Source organism: Camelina sativa, chromosome 12, assembly GCF_030686135.1.
Source record: "Camelina sativa cultivar CO46 ecotype springtype chromosome 12, ASM3068613v1".
NCBI lineage: Eukaryota > Viridiplantae > Streptophyta > Magnoliopsida > Brassicales > Brassicaceae > Camelina > Camelina sativa.
Genome location: NC_141891.1, coordinates 39,704,873 through 39,722,384, shown reverse-complemented (window position 1 = coordinate 39,722,384; position 17,512 = coordinate 39,704,873). Strand labels below are relative to the sequence as shown.

Here is a 17,512-nt window from a genome sequence, read left to right as displayed (position 1 = left end):
TGTTCTTCACCACTAGTGGCTACAGCTTTGCCGTCTTTGGTTGGCTCTTCTTTTGGAGCTTCACTCGATGTAATATGGGTCCAAAGTCCTCGGCCGCATAGTGTCGTCTTTGTGGTTCTTGCCGACAACAAGCAGTTCTCTCCTTTGAGAGTAACTGGAACAATCAAGGTTTTAGAACCTTCCATGTCGAAGTCACAGTTGGGTAATGATATTGTCCAACGGATAAAGAAACTGGACTTTCAAAGTCGAAACAGAAGAAGGTTAAAGGGAAAGAGATGGAAGCAGATGTATTTGGTGGGTGTGAGAATTATAGTGAGGAGCGTAACCGCTCTGATACCATGTAAGTTTTAGAAAAAACAAAGTGATTTCTTATGTAACAAGAATGATGAACAAAGTAGAAGAGTGTGATCGAGTGTAGAGAGTTTAGAAATCGAAAAGTGTAGAGTGTAATGGAGAAAGAGAATTCTCTCTTCTTACTTGAAATGGATCCTAGTTACATTATAAATATAGACAAAGAGAAAAGCATATTCCTACAAGATGCTATACACGATTTACATAGTTGATAGTGACATCTTTCCTTAAGTCAACATGTGACTATTTTGGGCGCCCACTTGCTTGAGGTCGACAGTAGCTGTAACGGCTACAAAAAGAAGGATCTAGATGCTTTGGAGACCATTAGGGTTTTCTCTTCAAGGGCTGGACTCGGTTTCCTTTTCAAGGGCTGGACTCGATCATTCTCTCATCTGTACGGACGGCCCATTGAATATGTTGTACGGAAAAATGGTTGAACGGACGTGGTGTGAATTCTTATACCATCACCTCCACTCTCAAACTTGGTGCCTACCTACAGCTTGGTGCCGACCTACAGATTGGCGCCTTCCTGCAGCTTGGTGCCTACCTACAGCTTGGCGCCTAACTCAAATTTGGTGCCTACCTACGCTTGGTGCCTACCTACAGCTTTGTGCCTACCTCCAGCTTGGTGCCTACCTACAGCTTGGCACCTGATATATCATGGTTTTTAGGTGTTTTTAGCCATGATATAAGTCTTATTTATAAAGTCTTTTTGGTATTTTTAGAGTCTTTTGAGTCTTTATAGGATTTAGCATGGATGGGAGCATAATGGAGCTAAACAGGAAGATTTGGAGCTTAATCAAGCATTGAGGCTGAGCTACCAAGTTGAGAGGCGAATTCAGAAGTCAGCATCCATCGATGCAAGTGATGGAGTCAATGGATGCATCATCCAGCAGAAGAATTGGAAGTTTTCTCATAAGTTTTTAAGATTTACAAAGTTGCCCCAAAGTTTTCCATATTTGCATCATTGGTCCCTGGACGTTTTTAGGAATATAAATAGGATTTTTGGTCATTGTTTTAGACCTAATCTTTATTTTTCCCTGGAACTTTTGAGAGAAAACCCTAAGAGATTTTTAGAGAGATTTTGGAGAGAAGAATCAATACTCCTTCCAGAGAAGATTTAGAACTCCTTTTCTACTTCTTTTAATCTCTTAATGCAATTTATTCAGAATATGATTTGAGTTTCATTGATTATGTCTGAGTAGATCTGCTTGTTAGGTCTAGGGTTTCTCTTTAGGGATTTCATGGATTGTTAGATTGATTAATTGTTTGGATTCATTATCTTTCTTGTTCTTCACCATTGGTTGTTTTTAATGCTAGATCTTTGATTAGTCATCTGGATTTAGATCTTAGGATTATTGATTGATATGAGAATATAATTGATTTTCCTGACAAAAACCTTTGGTGAGCAAAATTACTTATTGCAAAGAGATTTGAATTTGTGATTTTGTGAACTTATCTAAACTTGATTTTATTGCTGGTTTTTAACTTGAATTTTGCAAAGAGAATTGGATTTTTGGGTTTTAAAACTCAGATAATATTTGCAGTGAGAACATATTTATTTTACAATTGTGTTTAGAGTTCAAGAACGGTGCTTAATTATTGAATTCTGCTTAATTATTGAATTCTGCTTACTTAATTAATAGATCTAATTTTCCATGATTTCCTCAGAATTTCCCTAGGCCTAGCGTTTTATCCATCTGAATTTACATCTCTTTATTGTTTGTTTAATCTTGCAATTTAATTACAATATTTCTGTTTAGCATAATTAAAAGATTATTAAATCTATTGTGTGAATCTGGAGTCTTTGTGGATTCAATCCCTAAGTACTACAATTGATCTCTTAATTTGAGAGAGTTGCTCAGGGTTAAATTTGAGCATATCAGCGCCTACCTCAAACTTGGTGCCTACCTACAGCATGGTGCCGACCTCCAGCTTGGTGCCAACCTCCAGCTTGACACCGACCTACAGCTTTGTGCCTACCTCAAACCTTGTGCCTACTTACAGCTTGGTGCCTACCTCCAGCTCGGCGCCTACCTCCGTTCTCAAGCTTAGCGCCTACCTCCATCTTGGCGCCTACCTCACAACCTTCTCACACACTATCACAAGTGTCAACCTCAAGTTGACGATCAAATCTCTTCTTGCCGCTCCCATGAGAGGACGTAGGATGCGAGCGCACAACATGAACACCAATCTTAGGAGCTGACCTCAGAGCTCGCCCTGACGGTAGGAAAAGCGCCAACCTGGAATGAGGAGTTGCCGACCTCCAGAGCATCGCACAGCGTCCCGCCAACCTTAATCCGCAGACCTCCAATTCTCTGCCCTCACCGACCTCAGCACTCATCAATCCTTGTCTACGGACCTCAACCTCACTCTCGCCGACCTTGACCTCATCCGCGGAGCTGCTCGCGCCAACCTCAACCTCACTCTCGCCGACCTCTCTCTTCACCTCCCGAACCGCTCGACAATGACGATCAAGAATCTTGCGAGAGGAGTTGTCACCGCCGACCTCAATTTCACTCTCGCCGACCTCAATCTCATCTTGCCGACCTCCTCTCTTGCTGACCAACCGTCTAGAGAGGAATGACCCATCACGTATCTCACCTGTCACGCCAATCTCATCACGCCTACCAACGGTGCTCCTCAATAAGCCGAGTTCAATGTTCTTGTTAAAGCAAGTGTAAGCATCAACCTAACATCGCTCTCCCAAGACCTCACTCCAGCTTACACCTCCAATCTCTCAGTGTTGCTCTCCCGCAGTGCCGCTCTCCTACAGTGCTGCTCTCTAACCTCCAATCCTCCAGTGCCGCTCTCCTGCAGTGCCGCTCTCCGATGCGCTGACCTCGATCCCACCAGATGGCCACAACTCACGAGAACCATCGTGTCTGCCGACCACACTTGTGCCACCCTCTTTGCCGACATCTTTCGATATCGTGCGATCGCCAACCTCAGCTTCGCCGCCCTCATGAGGGTGAGAATCCTTGCTCGCTCTCGGCGATCTCCCTCCAAGTCTTTTGATGTTGCTCGATAATGCCGATCAACCATCTCGCGAGGAGGAGATTCAACCATGTCGACCTCTCTTCCCGCATCTCTTGATCCCGTTCGGTGATGTCGACCAAACTAGTCAAACATGAACCACCATGATGACTACCGACTAGTTCGGCGTCGATAAGCTCAACGGCGACCAACGACAAGAACATCCGGACGAGCTCCACGCTCCGCGAAGACAACATCTTAAATATCTCCGAGCTCAGCAGAAACTATCACTTTGAACATCACCGTATGAAGGTAGATTGTCCCGAGGCAGTCCAGAATGCCCAACACCGAGCAAGCATATGTGAAGACTCGAAGTATGCCCCCCGATCATAGAAATACCTCGCTCGCCGGACTAAGGAGGGAACTATTGTTGGATATGGGCTGCGCCCAATATGCCACTCGGCCCAACAAGGCTTGTTAATTGTGATTTCGGCCCGACAAAATTGAGAGAAAGTCCATTAATACTCCGCAGAGGACAATCTCGGGATTTTGCGAAGAAACCCTAAAGTGCCCTAACTCTACACTCAGCTATAAATAGTTCAAGACATTTATTGGAAACCTCATTATGACTCTCGTACATTACCCAGAGAGCAATATTTTGTATAAAAACATAGTCTATAGCCTTTTGTGTAATTCGTTTCCACCTTTGAGATAGCCATTTTTCTGGTCGTCAGTTTGCCTGTAAGCTGACGAACTCTCACTCTTTGTAATTGACGACCTCATTTCGTTAATAAATGATTTGCTCCATTCTTTCCCCGCAAAATTTTATTTATTATAGTATCGTGCTCATCCGAGTACAAACAAATACAACTTTGAAAATAGTAACTAAGTAATTTTTTTTCCATATCTTTGAAAATTACTCTTTCTATTTCCGAAATACTCTTCGAAAATAGTAACTAATTTCTTTTTTTACTTTCTCTTCAGTACATTGTTTCGTCCCGTTGTGGATCGAAACCATTAAACCGATCCACTTAAGCGCTCCAAGTTGGAATGGACTGTTATAATTTAGTTATCTGGGCTTTATATAATTAGAAATATCTGTATTTTTTTTTTCCTCAAGAGATATCTGTATAAAGTTTCTTTTTTCTTCTACAATTTGATCAATCTCGATAGAAATATATCAATGCAGTATAAACCGTTATCCGTACCTGATCCATTAAAAATTAAACATTTATCTGTCATTATTTGTAATGTATTAATATATTATAAACATTACACCTTAACAACAAATGTTTAAACATATCACCAAAGTAAACTAACAAAGTATGTTTCAAACCAAAAGCCAAAACTATATAAGGGAACCCAATAGAAAGAAGAAAAAGCATATTAATAAGTTAACGCGTTCACGTAGTTAAAATGACCATAACTAGTAAAATGGTTTTGACTATCACGTTATGCAGATAAATGGTTACAATAACTATTGATTTGACAGTTTATTAAAGAGAGAAAAACAAAAAAAAAGGTTACTGTCAACTTTGTCTACACTATGCAATTTCTGTTTTTTAATATTTATAACCTTTTTATTTATTTCAGTAGCACATGCTAATATTTAAGATATTTGCTCCAGTTTATTTTTGCAAAAGTTTCTAAAACTATAGAGTCTAAAACAATTTTATTGGGGCACGGTAACAAAATTGCTGATAATGAAATTTGGATGCAAATATTAATTACATATTGCGTAGGAATACTTATTCTATACAGTCTTCTACAAATATATTGCTAACAACTTCTAGATATTTCTTCTTCTTCATCATTTTTTTTTTTGCAATATATATTGTAGATTTTTTACAGCTAATATATATAGTTATGAAAATATAAATTGTCAAGTTTCGGTATAGGTTCTGTTCACTTGAAGATCTAAATGAGTTTGGGTTGGTCGATAAGTAATTCCTTTTATTTTATTTTTGATAACTAATAAGTAAATCAGTCGTTTTAAGATATGCAAGATATTTCATGGGTTTCATAAGCACATTTGATTTAATATTTAAGCAAGAAATATTTTTATTTTAAAGAGCTACATGTTTGTGTTAACTAAATAGAACTACTATATAAAACGTAACTGATGTTTCATTTAGTTTAATAGAATTATTATTGACTTTTGTTGCATAATTTTGGTTTGAAATGGATTTTTTTGCGGGTTAACGTGTAGAGAATGAAATTATAGACTATAGTTATGTTATTTGAGTTTTCTGTTAATGTTTTGTATACATATTCAATTTTCATGAAAAATCCTCATAGGTTATATATATTATGTCAACGCGGAAATATCTCGTTATATTAAGGAAAATAGGTCACTCTCAACTTGGTCTACACTCTGCACTCTGCACTTTCTATTTTCTAAATTTATAATCTTATTTCAATTTGTTGTTATCCACCAAAAGACGTTATTTCCACGAAACCCACATGCCAATATTTAATATACCGTATTGCATAGTTATTTTATTTATTTGCTCTAGTTTGTTCTCCGTTAAAACTGTTATAATATTCTGATAACACCGCATACAATGGAAGTATATTTAAAGTGTTTAAGTTTAACCATAAATCTTTTTTGTATTAGACATAATATCTTCATAATCATAATAAATAACATATATCATAACAATTTGTTGTTGTTGTTGTTGTTGTACAACACATATATATCACAAAATAAACATAGAAGTTTATAACGTAGAAAAGTAGTCAAATAATTAATGCATTAAAAAAAACTTGAAGCAAACATTGTTGGGTTTGTTTATTAAATCATTTGATACACGAAAATAGCTTACTCTAAAAAGAGCCAGCTACAAGTAAAACGGAATCAACTTCCAACCTAAACCAAATTCTAAACCTTAAAGTGACTTGGTTTCAAATTTATGATTGTTATGAATAGAGAGTTTAGGGATAAAACTCTTATGATTCTTATTGATTATTCCCAAGGTTACATACATATATATAGTAGGGTTACAAGTCTTAAGCTAAACCGACCTAAGTACTAATGGCCGAGTAAGGTTTCGGCTAATGGGCCGAAACTGTATGGACTGAGTAAAGCCTATAGACCGAGACTCCATAGCTGATAGATGGGCCGGTCTAGTGAGTCCACTAAGTGTTTCACAACAATAATATATTTTGTCTTGATGATGGTAGGATATATATTAAGGAGGCTTGGCCTAATCCACATCGTAAATATATCCTCTTAATTTGATAGTTTGTTTATATGTATATGTTATATTTACATTTATTTTACTAAGAATTATGACTTTTTTTGTATAGTTAGTTCGGTAATCAATTTGTTTATTTTTGGTAAAAAATTTCGTTTAATTTAAATCATAGGATACATATATATATATTTTCCAATACTGGATTAAACGGTTTAGCTCCCATATACATATTTTTATCAACAACAAAAACATCTCTTTCGAATGGCAACAAAATGGGATCTTCTCGGAAGTTTCCTTGGTGAAGATATCTTATGTATTAAGTTTTTCTTTTTTGGGTAAAAGACTTATGTATTAAGTTGTTACTGAAAGATATAATTCTACATATACTGATAACACTCCAAACGATAAAATTTATGCATAATAAAAAAAAAAATGAAAAAAAAAAATTAAATCATAATAACATTTTTATTTGAAGGGAACTCATTATATATAACAAAATCCATCACTTTTTCTCTCTCTCTCTCTCTCTCTGTTCTCTGTTATCTGTTCCTCTGTTCTTAGCGATTTTATTTTCCTTTCTCTCTCTCTCTGTTCTTAGCAATTTCATATCTCTCTCTCTCGCTCTGTTCTTCACAAAATGGTGACATTCACGGGATCGATAACGTTCATGGTTTTCATTGTTGTTCTCTGTAACCAAAGTGGACAGACATCATCTTCTGGTGATCAAGATGATCTCGAACGTGCTTCTTCTTCAAATTCTCAGCGTGTAGAGGAAACGAAAAATCAGAGTCAGCCTTCTTCATCATCCTCACCACCTCGCACTGTTGAGAGACAAGCCGGGAACAACTCATTCCTCAACCTCGCTCCGCATCATTTTGATCAGAGGAATCCTCGGCGCCAAGTCCCTCCACCACATCAGATGGATACGCTGAGCTGGGTATCGCTTGGATACTGTTTCATGGTAGGGATTGAAGTAAATGCTATAGATGCTCAAGTCTCAGGAGACCTCAACCCAAGGGTCATCACTCTCTCGATTCTCACAATGCTAGCTCTAATTTGCCTAATAGCTGCTAACGCCGTCTTCGCGCGTACAAACCCAAGGTTGGCTTTCTTCCTGGATCGAACTGGCTCAGCTTTGGTACTGGCATCTTCCCTGGTTGCTGCATGCCCATTAATACCCGTGGGCGACACTTTAATACTCGTAGAGCTTCTTGTTGGAGCATATGTTATAGTAGCTTTTCATTCCTCAGTTGCTTTTAGATAAATAAATGTTTTTAAAAATGTCGTATAGATAATTAAAATGTCATATAGTGCTGACAATTAAAAAAAAACAAATTATATATGTCTAGTATTTCGGTTCTGTATTTATGTTATTGAATAATTTCGGTTTGGTTTGGTACATTTCAGTTTGTTTTGGTAATTTCGGTGATTTTAAAAATAATATTTTTCGATAGTTTTAGTTTTTTAGTGTTGAGATGATGAAGGAATTAGAATGGAACAATAAAAGTATATTATATTATTTGTCTTTCGTTAAATCATTAAACTTTCATTTAGTTTTGGGTAATTTAGGGATGCGTTTGTTACTTTTTACTTCAGATGTAGTAGGTAGTTAGTTTGGTTTGGACTTTAGAGACTCGGGTGGTTTTGAAGGTTTTAAACAATGTTTTTTGAACAAGGCCTTACAAGTGATGGGTCGAAACCCAAATCCCCAACATTTGCAACGTTTAATTACACAAATTAAAATATTTTATCCCAACCCAATTTAATAATAATGATAAATTAAAAAGTGTCACGTATCTTAGAAAAAACACCGTTAAAACTGAGAAGGGGACATTTTGACACGTCTTTGCTGGCCAGATCCACGATCATACCACAGCTTTGTCGCTGGACATCCGCAAAACTATCAACCACATGCCCGTCTTGGAGGTGGCAGACTAGGCATTTTGTAAGGCCCATACTAAATTTATAAAAATACTTTAACAAAAAATGGCCCATACTAAATTTGTAAAAATACCGTCCTATTAATCAATATCAATCAGTTTGTATAGTTCCTTCACCACCTTCCTCGCAACTATTATTAACCGAGACCATAGAATTTTATCCAATTACACTTTGCGAGGAAACAACAATGGAGCTACGAATCCAAATGGGGATCGATTAGTGATGGGACAGTTAGCTATATTCAAATACTATTATACTACATTTCTCAATTAAAAGCCGTATAAAAATTTTGATTTTGTCGACAATCTTAAAATCTAAGATCAAAATTGATATATGAAGAAAAAAATTAATAAAAATAAAAAAAGCTTGGTCGGTAGTTAATTTCACAGACGCTTCAGCTTCACCGAAACGATCAAAATCATAGTTTAATAAATCTATAAGTTAGGTATAAAATATTATAATTATTTTTATTATTGTTAAAATAAATAATAATATAATATTTACAAGTGCTAGTTATGAAAAATTGGAAAGTATGTGTGTGCTAGTTTTGAAAAAAAAATTTAGATTAATCTATATATATAAAGTTACCTTTCCTCACTCCTCATGCTGCCACATCAGCAACTCATTCTTTTTTTTTGGGCCTAATCTTAAAGACTAATCCACTATGTAGCTTCTAATCCATTCATTCATAACACTTTAAAAGCCTATATTAAACCCAAAAGTTTTAAATAAATGAATATTTTAAAATAGTAAAAATAATACTATTGATTTATTTTAGTACTAATATTATTATTCAAATTTTAACCAAAAATGATCATATTCCAAAATTTAGAATGAGTTAATAAGTTTTAGAATATAAGTAAGATTTTAATACATGGTGGAGTAAAAAAACAATTTATGTAAAAATAAAATTGAAGTGAAATATTAGTTTCTAAGAAACAATTTCACTTAGAGAAAAATAAAAGATTAATTACTTAACTCAACTTAAAAGTTTTGATCTAAAACAAAGATATTGTAAGGTTCACAATTTTTTTTTGGAAAAACTATGAATAAGAATCTTGAAAAATTAATCCATCTAAAAAAACATAAAATCAATGGTCACAAAATATAGAGAAAATGATATGTAAGTCGTTATAAAAAAGTGACATGTACAGTATATCTCATAATGCATATTATCAACCGGAGCTAAAATTCTATAACATGATAAATAAAAATATATATAAAACATGCTTGAGATTTTATCAATTTATGATCAAATGTTTTTAACCAAAAACATTGCCAGAAATAACATATTACTAAAGTACACCATTTTTTTTTAGAAGACGAAGCTGAGATTGCATCACAAAATTAACATATGAAAATAACATATGAAGGGTTTTAGACATATATGTAACTTGGATTAGTGAACGGATGTCGGGTTTAATCATTTTACCATTTACGCATTCTTGACATGGTCGAAAATTCTATTATGACAGGTGATGCACTTGGATAACTCCGTTATAGCGACATAACAGTAAAAATATTCATGAAACTTTGTATATTTGCATTTAATGTGGGATATCGATATATTTAAATGATTTCTATAATTAGGTCAATGATCGACTTTCGGTGTTAGAAATTTTAAAATGATGTTTTCATTGGATATAAATATGGAATGTACTTTTCGAGGTAGATTCTTTAAATCACTTTTTGTTACTAGGTTATATATTATTGATTTACGAGAAAAATATTGTTGCGACACTAGACAATATATATATATATATATTATATATAGATTAGTAAAATAAGTATGACTTTTATTTGGATTTATCTTTTAAACTTCAAATGATTAATTATTTTATATTCAATGATTTTTATTTCTAAAAATTTAAACTAAAATCCCTCGCAAATAAATATAACAAATAAACATTATCTTCAATAATATATATGTTGTATATTACTAAATAAAATAAGTTTAGTGTTTATATAGATTTATACTCAAAAATTTCAATAAATATATTTGAGCTCAAAAATTTCTATTGATAAAAAATATTTTAAATTAAAATTCCGCGCGTGCGCGGGTTTAAATTCTAGTGCTATATAACAAGATCTTTCTCTTCTCTTTATTATTTCTTGGACTGTTTCTATTTTTTAGTATTTTTAACATGATTCATTTAATTGCCTTTCTTCTTTGTTGAACATAGATTTTCAATCAGCTGATACAAGTTAAATCCAGCAAATTTTCCCGACGAGTCTCTCCAATGGGGAGGAGCGAGATTCAACATAGAACTAAAGCCATTGGGATTCTCAGGTGGATGTAGTGTCGCCTTGAAACAGTCAAAGCCACTAGAATCATGTAGCCTCGATGTCATTCTTTGTATAAAGAACTCAACCAGTAGGTTGGAATTTGGATTTGACAATTCAGGATGTCTCTGAAATAATATGATTGAGAAAACAGTTTTGATCATATCCCAAAATGGGAATTTAAATGTTATGAAATTTTTTAAAAAATTAATCAATTCACAAGACCCACCTTCGTAGTTTGTGTCCACACTTCATTACACATTGAGGGCACCCCTGTTCTTGGATCCCATGTACAAGACTTGCATAGGCTGGCGTACAAACTTTTCAAGTAGCAAATTCTTTTTTCTAAACTTTTCCAACTGAGCTCATGACCGGTTTCCTCAGCAAAAATCCGAATAATTTGGGTTTCGTTGATTGGATTATTCCTTCTGCACTCTTGGATGTATATTGTGAGCAACATTACATCAATGCCAGCTGTCCAAATTATAGTCTCCTACGATCAAGAAATGCAATGATTATATATAGTTTGTACCCATTAGTATTTTTGAATGTGTTATATCTATATGATAATCCGTATACACCTTATGAGTTGTGGAAACAGAATTAATTTTTTTTTTATCTGTTGCTAAAAGATATGGAAAAAGAATTACTTACTCTTGTATTGTTACTGTTAAGGCATATGCGACTCATTTTCGACGCTAAAAGTGTTTTGACCTGCATATTAAGAGAATATATAAGTAGCTTTAACAGTTTTAAAAAGAAGCATTCTCAACAACAACAAGTTTACGTTTTACAGTATTTATTAAAATACCAAAGATAGTTTTCTTTAGCAAAACTTCAAAAATGTCAGAACCAGCTTGTATTCAAAAGATCTTCCGAAAGTCTTTGAATGGTTCCTAACTAAATGAGCATTCCTAATCTAAAATTTTCTGGTATTGAAAATCTTGGATTTTGAATATTTTTGGGAAAAGAAGTATATGTTGTATAGATAATCTCTTTTTCTTTTTGAAAATTTTTTATATGATAATTTAGATAATATGTTAAAAACAAATAGCATAGAAGATGATTACCTTGGTAAGAAAAAAGCCTCGTTTTTAGTTTTTGGAAAACTTGAAGTTGTTAGCGTTGATGTGTGAGACCGTCGTTATATATTGATGTAGTTTGAGGTAAGCATGCGCGTGTGATAGTCATTATTGTAGTTTTATTCTAAGCATTCAATAGGGACTAATAAAATCTTTATAGTAATGATTGAGTATTCATTTTTCAGCATGCTGCAAGCACGTACGGCATTTTTATAATCAACGAATGTACCATTTATTCGTTGATTGTTTCGTAAGCATGGTTGAGTTTGAAACTTTGGAATTGTACGAAATTGATTACTACATAAAGAGAGAATAATCTTACGAATTTACATGAAAAAAAAAATAGAAAAGATCTAGAACAATTAAAAAAGAGATAAGCCACACAATCTTAATTAGTGCTTTGGTTCCTTTATGTATCAACATAAATGCTATGATACAAATTATGAAATTTTAATCGAATTTATTTAAATAAATCAAGTTTATACAGTTTGTAGTTAGGTAAGGTTAGTTTTATGATATCATCCTCTCTAAATAAAATCAAGTTTATATATTCATGTTTTATAATTCTTTCTTTCTATTCTTTTTATATGTCTTTCTTTTCCTACAGAAGGAGTTTTTTTTTGTGGTTCCATAGGTAAACCAAACTCCTCTGTACGAGGAGACCTTTGGGGAAGTGTTGCGTATATGGTTCCAGAGGTATTTTTAGTGGAGAATTTCTATCTGAAAATATCATTATGGTCTCTCCATAAAATTTTGTCAGTGACATCCTTCCTACTTTGGTATGACGTAAGTCAAGCTTCTTCAATCAAGTTTATGTTTCTCACACGGTAGCGTCAATGTCTATGATTGACCCATGTGATATATCATAATTTTTACAATTTTAATCAAGATATAAGTGTGTTTTTTTTAGTATTCTGATTTGTTTTCTAGGTTGTTTTTGAGTCTTTATAAGATTATGAACTTATTAACACGAATGGTGCATAATGGAGCTAAATATGAGGATTTGGAGCACATTCGAGGATTCAGGCTAAGCTGTGAAGTTCAGAGACATGCATGGACCGATGCAAGTGATAGCGTCGATCGATGCAACATCCACACAAAGACAAGTACGATTTTCTCAAAGTTCTGAAAAGTTACAAAGTTATCCCAAAGTTTTCCATATTTTCATCATTAGTCTCTAGACGTGTTTTAGGAATATTAATATGATCTTTAGGTCATTGTTTAGACCTAAGTTTTATTTTCTGCAAACTTTAGAGAGAGAAAGATCCAAATAACCTTTGGAGAGTGATATATGGAGTTTTTTTATCGGTTTTGAGTCTTTGTTTTCTCTCTTATTTTATACTTTTTATTGAGTCAAAGTGTGTTTTCGGAGTCTTTTAGTTCTTTATCGAGTCTTTATAGGTTTTAGAACACTTTGGAGGAAAATGGAAGAAAAATGAGAAATCATGGATGCAGACAAGCATATGAGATGGATGTTGGTTCACGTGAAAACTTGCCTACCAGAGGAATCCACCTGGCTAAGCAACAAAGTCTAACCCGGCAACTTTCACGTTAAAACACGCCTATCTGAGGAACCCGCCTGGCTGAGAAGCGAAGTCTAACCCGGCAAGTTTCACGTCAAAACCCGCCTACCTGAAAAACCCGCCTGGCTGAGAAATGTCTTAATTAGGCCGTTACCCTTTTTACCTTATTTTCATAACTCTATAAATACCTTTTCTTTGCTGGGAGAAAAATCCTAAGTTTTATTCTAAGTTTTATTCTGAGTTTTATTGGATGCTTTCTTTCTGCAACCTGAGACTTTTTGCAAGCCACTCTTTTATGATTCTAGAGATTCATCCTCATTGACAATTTGGAGAAGATTTCTAAACCCTTTCTTATTATTTCTGCAACTTAATCATGTTCTCTTCATCTATGATTTTTGTTTTCTCCTTTGCTATGTGTGAGTAGTTCTTCAATTGGGTTTTAGGGTTCCAATTAGGAGATTCAATGAATTGATGTTTTAATTGTTGTTTGGAGTTCTTAATCCTTAGGTTCTTTGATTCACATGATCTTAATGCTAAAATAGGACTGATCACCTTGTTTTAGACTCTAGGTCTTTCTATTCATCAAAAGTGTTCGATAGAATGCCTGAATGAGTGTGAATTGAGCAATGTATTTCTAGCCTGCGAAAGTTGATGTTAGGACGCATTGTGAACTTAATGAACTTGATTGTAATGCAAATTTGGCTATGAGGTTGCAAATAAAAGTTAAGCAAAATATTAGTCAAGTTTAGTTTCTAATGCCTTGAAAGAGGGTTAGTCTATTCTTGTTTTCATGTTCTAGAACGGTTTTTAATTATTGAATTCCATATTTCAATTTCTCATTAGTCATTGATCTCTGAGAAACCCTATGACCCAATGTTTTAATCTTATAAGTTAATCAATTTTATTCCTTTGCATTTTTATTTATAAACTTGAAAACAAAACAAACAAACATTCGTCCGATTTAACTATTTACAAGTCTCACAAATCTTTAGTGTACCATTGGTTCTTGTGGATTCGACCCCGTATATACTGCCTTGCGGTTAAGTGTATCGGGTAATTATTCGACAACAAAGTTGGCACCATCGCCGGGGACCTGTAACACCCACGAACCGAAATCCCGGTTTAGGGATTGCATCGATCGATGCAGTAGGTGCATCGGTTGATGCAAGGTCGATTTTCTGCGGTTCGACTTAAGTTAAACGCTGCGTTTTTGGTTAGGAAAACCCTTAACTCGAGTTTTGTCTCATTAGTCGTGTTTGGCCGCTTTTGAGAGAAAAGAAAAGAGAGAAAAAAAGTTCTCTAAGTGTTCTTGACTGTTCTTGGTGATTTCTGGTGATTGGAGGTGTTCCTGTAGAGATCTGTAGTTGAGATCGTTGTGGGAGCTTCCTAGGAATGTGTTCTTTCTTGTTTAAGGTTCAGAAACTTCTTGGCAGAGGTAAATGCAGGACCATAGCTTATCTAAGCTGGAGATATCTCTGATTTGCTTGTTATGTGTTGTTAGGCTTGTTAGATGGTTATTTGGGACGTTAGGAAGCTTTCTTGTGGCTTGGGATCGAGTTTTGTTGTTGCAGGAACGAAGATCCGGCGAGAAGCTTCAGGGAAACACGATGCTCGGCATGTTGCATCGGTCGATGCACTTTGTGCGTTGGTCGATGCAATTGCGAGGACGGCGCGTAAAACCTAGGGTTTTTGTGCTATGTCGAGCATGCGTCGGTCGAAGCAATGGTTGCATTGGTCTATGCAAGTGAACCTTGCATCGGTCGATGCATATCATGCGTCGGTCGACGCAACCCCATCCGGTGTCGGTCGATGCAGTGTCCTGGTTTGTTATTGTTGATTGTTGATTGTTGGTTGATGGTTAGAGATGTCTCTATTGCTTGTGTGTATAGCCCAGTAGATGGGAGGATTGTCTTACTGAGTGTCTATTAAATACTCATGTATTGCAATATGTGTTTGTGGTGCAGGTAAAGGCAAAGTGTGATCGTGGAATCAAGACAATGAAAAGGAGGATGTTCTAGGGACTCGATTGGACGTTGTCTGGTATTGCTAGGTTGCTAGAGTTGGGGTATTAGAAATATTGCTAGGTTGCTGATTTCATGTTTTCTGATGATTGGTTACTGGATTGTTGCTATATTTGATTATTGGTTATTTTTATTATTGGATATTTATTGGATATTGATAATTGTTATTTCCGCTGTTGGTTGTGATTGTGGATAGGTGGCTAGTCGGTATGGGACCTTTAGTTGTAGTTTATTTATTTATTATTATTATTATTAGTATTATTCTTATTATTATTATTGTTATTATTATTATTATTATTATTATTATTATTATTATTATTATTATTATTTATTATTTATTAAAAAAATGGGTCGAGTCGTTTCATGACCAATTGCTTTACCTAGAGATTTAGGATTAGTTTATAGTCTAGAGCATCTTTATTTACAGTTGGTAACTAAAGATTTTTCTTTCTTTTTGGTGTTTTCAGGTGTATGACCTGCAGTGCAGGCTCTTCACACCTATAACAATACCACGAGGACTTGGGAAATTTTGAGAGAGAGAATAGGAGAAAGAAAAGACTTTCTGAAATGGCTGATGATTTAGCTGGTTGAAATGTTGGCAATCTGGATGATGAACATCATGGAGAGTTTGAGGATCCCCTCCTGCTGGGAACGTTAATCCTCCTGCTGGTGGGGAGGCTTCCCGTGCGGCTGCGCAAAGAGAAGTTGTGGGCCGCGAAGCTGCACGCTTAGCTGCTCTTAATCAAAGACCAGCAAATGTTTGACAAACTTTGAGGGAACATGATGCTCCCAACGCTGAGATGTACCGAGGAGGTGTCCAATATCCTCCAATCGCCAGAAATGATTTTGAGATCAAACCAGCACTGTTAGCTCTTGTGAAGCAAAATCAATTTCATGGTCTACCGTCGGAGAACCCAGATTACCATTTGGAGTACTTTGAGGATATATGTGGTACGACGAGAATGAATGGGATGCCTGATGATGTTGTAAAATGCAGATTATTCTCATTTTCTTTGAGTGATAAAGCTCATCGCTGGTTTAGGTCGTTGAAGGGAGATAATATTTGGACATGGGATGAGTATAAGGCTGCTTTTTGCAGTATTTCACCCAGGCGAGGACTACTCTTCTCAGGAACAAGATTTCAAGCTTTCAGAAGAGTGCTACCGAGTCATTCTATGAGGCTTGGGAAAGGTTCAAAGACTACAAAAGAGAGTGTCCACACCATGGTTTCACTCCAGAATCACTCATCAACACTTTCTACAGAGGAGTTGATGAGAGGTACAAGATGGCATTAGATACAACAAGCAATGGGGATTTCCTAACCAAAACCGATAGAGAGGCTCAAATTTTAATTGAGAACCTAGATGTCAGTAATAGTAATCATTGTGTTGATTATGATAGGACAGTGAGAAGCAGTGGAGGAGGAGAATCAAAGCAGATTGCTGAGTTGACTGCAAAAATGGAGCAGCTTTTGAGAAGAGACCAGAAGAGTGTCAATTTTGTGATAATTATGGTGATGCTCAGGTTTTTCAGGAATGTGCTGGGGATGGTTCTGAGGAGCTACATGATGAGCTAAATTATGTGAATCAGGGGTATCAGAACAATGGTTTCTACCAGGGCTACAAGAACCACCTCAACCTCTCTTACCGGAGCACTAATGTTGAGAATCCACAAGATCACGTATATCCACCACAACAATCTCGGTGAGAGCATTTTATCTCCGACGGAGAAGCCAAGTTGCATATCTAATCTTAAGCTGATCGGAGATTGGAAACTGTTGGTGCACGCAGATCTGCTATATTATATTGCTTCATCGAAGATTCTGAGGTTGAATAAGTTTGAGTTTCTCTGCAAATTGTCTCTTTGATTTGTATCGTTAAAGAAACAGAGGAGGAAAAAGATGACGTCGGGGACGAGAATACCGACATGGAGGGAGAGAGAAAACAACAAGAGGGGGAGAGACGACATAGAGCAATGGTAAATAATTACAAAAGATAATTAGTGATATGTGAGAGAATTTTATATTATTAAGCTATTATTTATTTAGCTTTACACAAGTAAATATTTATAAATATGAAATATATACAAATTATGAAATTAATAAATAGTTGATCATACAAGAAATTAAATAAATGATT

At 35.3% G+C, this 17,512-nt stretch overlaps 1 non-coding gene across 1 annotated transcript; it reads right to left on the bottom strand.

Annotated features, from left to right (window-relative positions):
• Positions 1-16,497: 16,497 nt before the first annotated feature.
• LOC147933360 (small nucleolar RNA R71) lies at positions 16,498-16,604 on the bottom strand. Its single transcript, XR_015576875.1, has one exon. It is a non-coding gene; the product is annotated as a small nucleolar RNA R71 (small nucleolar RNA).
• Positions 16,605-17,512: the final 908 nt, after the last annotated feature.